Raw genomic sequence first — 9,475 nt, 5'->3', positions numbered from 1 at the left:
CTCTAAGTCAACCATATATCAAGTGAAAGATATATATCTTGCCACCAAAGGAAAACATTAAGGGTGAAAATAAACATCATTAACATTTTCTTGTCAGCACCAAGAACTACACCATCTTCTTTATTGAAAGCATAAATCTGCAACACATTCTTGTGGAGAAGTTCCCAAAACATATACTTCAAGGGAAGAAAACTAAATAATGATAATTAGGAATTTTGAAGAAAAGTTATGCTCACCCACAAAGACTAGGTTGCTGTAGTTTTCCAACATCACTTATCTATATAAATTCTGCTGGGCAGGATCTAGGCATTCCCATTCCTCCTCAGAGAAATCAGTAGCGACATCCCCGAATGTCAATGGCTCCTGAAATAAAAATTGTTAGATAAATAGAACATGGACCAAACCACTATTCAGTTTTTAACTTAAATTAAGAGTTTGTAGAACTGACTGTAATGTAAGAGAGTGACTTTAATTATTTAATAAGATACTTTCCATTATCTAATTCAGAGGAAAATACATGAGTCCAAATACAGTATATATATTCTATATCAGAGTGATGTGAAGGATATATACACCATAACCCAAGCACTGAATAAAAGCCCAACTCCTAACATTTCTGTCATCAGTGAATGTGAAATTTGGCAGACATTCCAGATGCAAATCAGACTTCTCAAAGATGTTTTCATAAGGTGATTGTGTACAAGGGGGAAAAAAGACTGGTAAGAAAGCTTTTGAAAACATTCTTGTTTCTATTCTCTCTGCTTTCTATCCATGAGATAGATTGAGATCCCCAATACAATTAGTTTCAAGTATCATCCATGACACATTCACAATGTGTAAAATATTCATAAAATATTAATGTTTGGAGACAGGTAAAGTGACACATCCACCTCGTGAAAAGACAAACTTGAAATATTTCAAGTTCTATAATCAGTTAAACGAAAGAATCAATTTGGTACACTAGAATGAAAAATGGGTTACAGGAGACTTCAAGGAGGAGATTTAAAAATTCTTAGAGGTAAACAAGAACATAGACAAAAACATATCAAAATCTATTGGACACTATGAAAGTAGTACTAGGAGGAAACTTCATTGCATGGAGTTCATTCCTTTAAAAAAGAAAAAAGCAATGATTCATCTCATACTTCATCTCAAAGCCCTAGAAGAACAAATCAACAACAAAAGCAGTAGAAGGCAAGAAATAATTAAAATTAGAACTGAAATTGAATTAAAAGAAACAATTAAACCTTGACAAAAAGTTGGTTCTCTGACAGACCCCTAGCTATGCTAATGAAGAAAAGGAGAGAGAAAATTCAAATTACCAGCATACATAAAGAAAAAGGTAGTATCCCAACAGACACCTCAGAAATAGAGAGGATATAGAAATTATCTTGAAAATGTATACCCCAATAAAATAGAAGTCATTGAAGGCATCAACAAATTTTCTAAGTCATATGATATGCCCAGATTTAATCAGGAAGACATACACAATTTAAACAGACCAATATTCAATGATGAAATACAAGATGCCATCAGAAGCTTATCAGCCAAAAAAAGCCCAGGCCCAGATGGATACACTGCCGAGTTAAACAAAACGTTTAAAGAAGAAATTCAAAATACTAATATTCTTCAATTTATTTCAAAAAATACAGAAAGAAGAAGCACTTCCAAACTCATTCAATCTGGCCAATATCACCCTGATCCCCAAACCAGGCAGGGACAAATGAAAGAAAGAAAATTTCAGGCCAATATCTCGAATGAACATATATGCAAAAATTTTGAATAAAATTCTGCCAAATTAAATACAAAAACATATTAAAATGGTCGTGCACCAAGATCAAGGGGAGTTTGTCCAGGAATATAGGGTTGGTTCAACATACAGAAATCAATAAAGGTAATTCATCACATCAATAGACTTAAAAATAAGAATCATATGAACATCTCAAGAGACACAGAAAAGCCATTTGACAAAATACAGCACCCTTTCATGTTCATAAAATTAGAAAAACTTGAGATAACAGGAACATAACTCAACATCATACTGGCTCTCTACATTAAGCCTAAGACCAACATCATTCTAAAGAAAGAAAAACTAAAGGCATTCCCTCTAAAAACTGGAACAAGAAAGAGGTGCTCTCTCTCACCATTTCTATGCAACATATTTTTTAAAACACTGGCCAGAGTAATTAGACAGATGAAAGAAATTAAAGGAATAACTACAGGAAAAGAACTTAAATTAGCACTATTTGCTGAAAATACGATTCTATACCTAGAAGAGCCCAAAAGCACCACCAGAAAACTTCTAGAACTAAAAATGAATTCAGCAAAGCAGCAGGATATAAAATTAACACACATTAAAGAAAGGCATTTCTGTATATAAGTGACAAAGCCTCAAGAAGGAAATAAGAAAACCTACCCCATTTACAGTAACTTCAAAAAAAAGAAAACATTAGATACTTGGGAATCAACAAAAGAAGTGAAAGATGTATACAAGGAAACCTACAGAACCCTAAAGAAAGAAATCAAAGAAGACCTTAGAAGATGGAAAGATCTACCTTACTCTTGCATAGGCAGAATAAATATTATCAAAACGAACATACAACCAAAAGCACTATACTGATTGAATGCAATTATGAACAGAATCCCAATGACGTTTCTCATAGAAATAGAAAAAGCAATCATGAAATTCATCTGGAAAAATAAGAAGCCCAGAATAGCTAAAACAATTATAAGCAGGAAGAGCAAAGCACGTGGTATCACTATAACAGACCTTAAACTATACTACAGAGCAACAGTAACAAAACAGCATGGTATTGGCACTAAAACAGGACGGTAGACCAATGGTACAGAATAGAGGACACACAGACTAACTCACAAAATTGCAATTATCTTACATTTGATAATGGTGCCAAGAACATGGATTGGAGAAAAGATAGCCTCTTCAAAAAACGTTGCTTTGAAAACTGGAAATCCATTTTCAAAAAAAATGAAATTAAAACCCTATCTCTCACCATGCACAAAACTCAACTCAAAGTGGATCAAAGACCTAGGATTTAAACCAGAGGCTCTCATCTAATAGAAGAAAAAGTAGGCCATGATCTTCATCATATGGGGCTATACTGCCCCAAATTTCTTAATAAGATGCCTATAGCACAATAATTAAAACCAAGAATTACAAATGGGATAGATTCAAACTAAAAAGTTTCTTCTCAGAAAAAAAAAAAATCTGAGGTGAACAGAGAGCCTACATCGTGGGAGTAGATTTTTATCCCTCACACATCAGATAGAGAACTAATATCTAGTATATAAAGAACTCAAAATGCTAATCACCAAAAAAACCAATAATCCAATCAACAAATTGGCCAAGGTTCTGAACAGACACTTTTCAGAAAAGGATGTAGAATCAATAAACAAATATTTTTTAAAAAGTTCATCATCTCTTGCAATTAGAGAAATGCAAATAATGACCACTGTAAGATATCATCTCACTCCAGTCAGAATGTCAGCTATCATAAAGACAAACAACAAGTGTTTGCAAGGATGGGGGGGGAATAGGCATACTCATACACTGCTGGTGGGACTGCAAATTGGTGCAAATAACATGGAAAATTGTATAGAGATTCTTTCGAAATTTGGGAATGAAAACATCATTTGATCCCACTGTTCCTCTTCTTGGACTATTCTCAAAGGACTTGAAAACACCATACTACAAGGTCACAGCCATGTCAATGTTAATGGCAGCACAATGCAGAATAGCAAACTGTGGAGCCAACCCAGTGGCCTTTAGTGGATGAATGGATAAAAATATGGGGCATATATACACAATGCAATTTTACTCAGCAAATATAAAATTATGGCAATTGCACGTAAATGGATGTTATTGGAGAAGTGAAGTTAGGCAAACCCAAAAAATAAATGTTGAAGGGTTTCTCTGATATAAGGGGGCTGACCATGATGGGGTAGGGAGGGGGAACATAGGAGGAATAGATGAATTTTACATAGGGCAGAGGGGTTGGAGGGGAGGGGAGGGGGCAGGGGATAAGCAGTGATTGTGGAATGTGATGACACCATTATTCAAAGAACATGTATGAAGACACAAATTGGTGCCAACATACCTTATATACTACCAGAGATATGAAAAATTGCGATATATATATATATATATATATATATATATATATGTATTAAAAGTTGTATTGCAGAAAGAAATGGGTACATATATAATGGCATAAATTAGCATAAATATACTTTCTATACAAAGATACGAAAAATTGTGCTCTATGTGTGTAATAAGAATTGTAATGCATTCCACTGATGTCATGTATTTAAAAAAATGAATAAATTTTTAAAAAAGAAATGTATTGAAACCCATTGGGGACACTATAAGCCGACATGGCTATATATCTTAAAAACACAGAGTTGGAAGGGAAGATGCATGAACAACATGAGAAACCAAGAAAGAATGTGCCCCAAACAAAGATGCTACATTATTAGAATCCATGGTCAGAATAGCAGCATAAATGGTAGAAGGTACATAATTTTCTGTGAATTAAAGGATGATATGAGAGCAAATACAGGCAGCAAAGGATTATTTTGATAAAGAGTTACATAAGCAAATACAGAAAGCAAAAGATTTCTTCAAAAAGGAGATAGAGATTTTGAAAAAAAAAAAACAGAGATCCTTGAAATGAAGAAAACAGTAAACCATATTAAGAACTCAATAGGAAGAATCTCCAACAGGATATATCACTTGGAAGACAGAACCTCTGATATTGAAGGCAAAATATATAATATTGAAAAAATAAAGTTGACCCCAGTGAGGATGGTAAGAAACCATGAGCAGAAGATTTAAGAATTGTGAGATAATATGAAAAGACCAAATTTAACAACTATTGGGATAGATGAAGGCATAGAGGTCTAAACTACAGTATTGGACAATCTATTCAATGAAATAATACCAGAAAAATTTCCAAACATGTAGAGTGAATTGGGAAATCAAATACAAGGATCCTATAGGACACCAAATGAACAAGATCACTACAGGTCTACACCAACACACATCATAAGGAAAACACCTAGCATACAGGAGGAGCAGACCATTTCAAAGCCAAAAGAGAAATGAATCAAATTACATATGGGAAAAACCAATCAGGATCTCAGATTTCTGAACTGAGACCCTGAAATTTACAAGATCCTGCAACAATATAAACCAAGCTCTGAAAGAAATGGATGCAAACCAAGAAGCATACCCAGCAAAATTAAATTTTGATTAGCAATTAGATTTCGATTCAGATGTTATTTTATGACAAAATAAAAACCTTCCATCATACACAAATTAAAAAAAATTACAATGAGAAACCTGAACTACAGAACATCCTTGGTAAAATATTCCATGAAGAGGAAATAAACAACAATAAAAAAATCAGAAAAGGGTAGTATTACTCTAATAGAAAAATCTATCAAAGAGAAACTGACTTAGTTAAATACCAAAAATAAACAAAAATAACTGGGAATACAAATCTTGTCTCAATAATAACCCTGAAAGTTTAGTTCCAACTCAGCAATCAAAAGACAGGCAGATTGGGTTAAAAAAAGACCAACAACATGCTGCCTCTAAGAGACTCATCTCATAGGAAAAGACACCTACAGAAGGAAGGGGACAGGTTGGAAAAAAAAATATATCACTCAGGCTGGGGCTGGGACTCGGGCTCACTGGTAGAGCACTCGCCTAGCACATGTGAGGCCCTGTATTTGATCCTCAGCACCACATTAAACTAAATAATAAAGGAATTGTGTTCATATACAAAAAATATTAAAACACATAACACTCACATGGAATGTGGAGGCAAACAGGGGTTTCCATTCTTATATCAAATAATGTGGACTTCAACTGAAAGTTAATCAAAAGGGATAAAGAAGGACACTACATACTGCTTAAAGGAACCATACACCAACAAGACAGAACCATTATAAATATACACACCCCCAAAACAATGGAGCATCTATGTTTAAACAGACTCTTCTCAAGTTTCAGGGCCAAGTAGATCACAGACAATAATTCTCGGTGACTTTAACACACCTATTTTACCACTGGATACATATTCCAAACAATATCCAAACAGAAACTATGGAACTCAACAATACAATCAATAACTTAGATTTAACTGACATACATAGAATATATCATCCTTCAACAGGCGAAGAGACTTTCTTCTCAGCAGCCAATGGATCCTTCTCTAAACTAGACCATATGTCATGCCAAAAAGGAACTCTAAGCAATACAGAAAAGTAAAGATACTACCCTAAATTCTATCAGATCATAATGGAATAAAATTAGAAATCAATGATAAAAATAGAAGCTGCTCCTATACCTGGAGACTAAATAATATGCTAGTGAATTAACAATGGGTTGCATAAAACATCAAAGAGGAGATTTAAAACTTCTTAGAGGTGAATGAGGACACAGATACAACATATCAAAATCTCTGGGACACTATGAAGGCATTACTAAGAGGAAAGTTCATTGCATGGAGTTTATTCCTTAAAAAAAAAAAAAGTCAAATAAATGACCTAAAATTACATCTCAAAGCCCTAGGAAAAAGAATTAATCAACACCAAAAGCAGTAAAGGACAGAAAAGAATTAAAAAATCAGAGCTGAGATCAATGAAATTGGAACAAAAGAAGCAAATAAAAATTGACAAAGTGACTGGTAATGGTACCACCATTTGACCCAACTATCCCACTCCCCAGTCTATACCTAAAGGACTTAAAAAACAGCATACTACAGGGACACAGTCACAATGTTTTTAGCAGCACAATTCACAAGAGTTAAACTGTGGAGCCAACATAGATGTCCTTCAGTGGACGAGTGGATAAAGAAAACATGGCATTTGTACACAATGGAATATTACTCAGCAATAAAAGAAAATAAAATCATGGCATTTGCAGGTAAATGGATGGCATTGGGGAAGATAATGCTACTTAAGCCAAACCAAAAATAAAAATGCTGAATGTTTTGTCTGATACAAGGAGGCTGACTCATAGTGGGGTAGGGAGGGGGAGCATAGGAGAAATAGATGAATTCTATTTTGGGCAGAGTGGTGGGAGGAATAAGGAGGGGAAGGGATTAGCAAGGATGGTGGAATATAATAGACATCATTATCCAAAGTACATGTATGAACACACGAATTGATGTCAACCTACTTTATATACAGAGATATGAAAAATTTGCTGTATATGTATATTAAGAATTGTAATATATTGTGCTGACATATATTTTTAATTTTTTTTTAAATTTTCAAAATGAAACTTTGGCTCTTTGAAAAACACATACATTTGATAAAAGCTTATATATGCAACTGTAGAGAAGGAGAGAAATACTCCAATTACTAAAATCCATGATGAAAAAGGAAATATCACCATGAAAATTAGAGAAATACAGAAGATAATTAGAAATTATTTTGAAAATTTGTACTTCAATAAAACAGAAAATATTGAAGTCATCAACAAATGTCTAGAATCATGTGACTTACCCAAACTGAGTAAGTTAAACAGATCATTTTCAAGCAATGAAATAGAAGACACCATCAAAGCCTACCAACCAAAAATAAATAAATAAATCTCAGGACTCAATGGATACAAGACCTTCAAAGAAGAACTAACACCAATACTCCTCAAATTATTCCATGAAATACAAAAAGAGGAAGCACTTTCAAACTTCCTCTATAAGGCCAATATCTCCTTGATTGTAAAATCAGATAAACACAGAAAAGAAAGTATACTTCAGACCAATACCTCTAAAAAGCAGAAGCAAAATTTCTGAATAAAATTCTGGCAAATCAAATACAAAAACATATCAAAAAGTTGGTTCATCATGATAAAGTGGGATTTATCCCAGGAATGCAAGGTTGGTACAACATACAGATATCAATAAATGTAATTCATCACATCAGTAGATCTAAACATAAGAACCTTATGATCATCTCAACAAATGCAGAAAAAGCATTTGACAAAATACAGCACCCCTTCATGTTCAAAACACTAGAAAAACAAGGGATAACAGGAACTTCCCTCAACATTTTAAAGGCTCTCTCTGCCAAGTCTCAGGCCAACATCATTCTAAATAGAGAAAAACTGAAGGCATTCCCTCTATAATTGGAAACAAGACAGGGATGCCCTCTCTCACACTTCTATTCAATATAGTTCTTGAAACACTGGCCAGAGCAATTAGACAGATGAAAGAAGTTAAACGAATAAGTATAGGAAAAGAAGAACTTAAACTAGCACTATTTGCTGATGATATGATTCTGTACCTAGAAGACTCAAAAAACTCCACAAGAAAACTTCTAGAACTAGAATTCAGCAAAGTAGCAGGATATAAAAATCAACACCCGTAAATCAAAGGCATTTCTGTATATCAGTGACAAATCCTCTGAGAGAGAAATGAGGAAAATTACCCCATTCACAATATCCTCAATAAAAAAAGATACTTGGAAATCAACAAGAGGTCAAGGATCTATAAAATGAAAACTATAAAACACTAAAGAGAAATCAAAGACCTTAGAAGATAGAAAGATTTAACTTGATCTTGAATAGGCAGAATTAATATTATCAAAACGACCATATTACCAAAAGCACTATACAGATTTAATGCAATTCTGATAAAAATCCAATGGCATTCCTAATAGAAATACGAAAAGCAATCATGAAATACATCTGAAAAAATAAGAGACCCAGAATAGATAAAGCAATTCTTAGCTGGAAAAGGGACGCAGGTGGTATTGCTATACCAGAACTTAAACTATACTTAAGAGACATAGTAACAAAAACAACATGGTACTGGCATCAAAACAGGCTGGTAGACCAATAGCCCAGAATAGAGGACACAGACACCAACCCACAAAACTACAATTATCTTATATTAGACAAAGGTGCCAAGAACATGGATTGGAGAATAGATAGCCTCTTCAACAAATGGTAATGGGGAAAGAAAGCAAAAGTAACACACACAAGCAACTGTATTCCCAGACTAGGAAAACCCCAACACTGAACCTATGAACTAGGGAGTCCCAAACAGCTTTTTAGGGTCCTGACTGGGAAGTCCTGGGCAGAGCATCCTCTCCAAAAGTGAGAATCTGAAATATTGTTTTAACTTGTATTGAAAGTGAGGCCGAATAAATACAAGTTAGAACAAAGAAAACTTCATTCTCACATTTTGGATGACCTAGTGATCCCATGAAGAACACTACATCCTCCCAAGAACAGGTCAGATCCTAGAGGAGGGAGTGATAGCCTTGAGATTACTCAATAAATTGGGGTTCCAATGAGTGAGTGACCGAGTCAGATGCATTGAGAAATTGGCATTCTTTAGCTGTTTCATCAAGGATATGCAGACATCATGCAATCACATGAAAAGGGAAGATCTTTAGTATTTTCCTTAGACCTCTAGTACTGATTCTTTCCTCTGGGCCTTAT

This window comes from Ictidomys tridecemlineatus, unplaced genomic scaffold, assembly GCF_052094955.1.
Source record: "Ictidomys tridecemlineatus isolate mIctTri1 unplaced genomic scaffold, mIctTri1.hap1 Scaffold_320, whole genome shotgun sequence".
NCBI classification, from domain to species: domain Eukaryota; kingdom Metazoa; phylum Chordata; class Mammalia; order Rodentia; family Sciuridae; genus Ictidomys; species Ictidomys tridecemlineatus.
The sequence above is the reverse complement of the archived record's forward strand: the minus strand, read 5'-3'. Positions refer to the sequence as shown.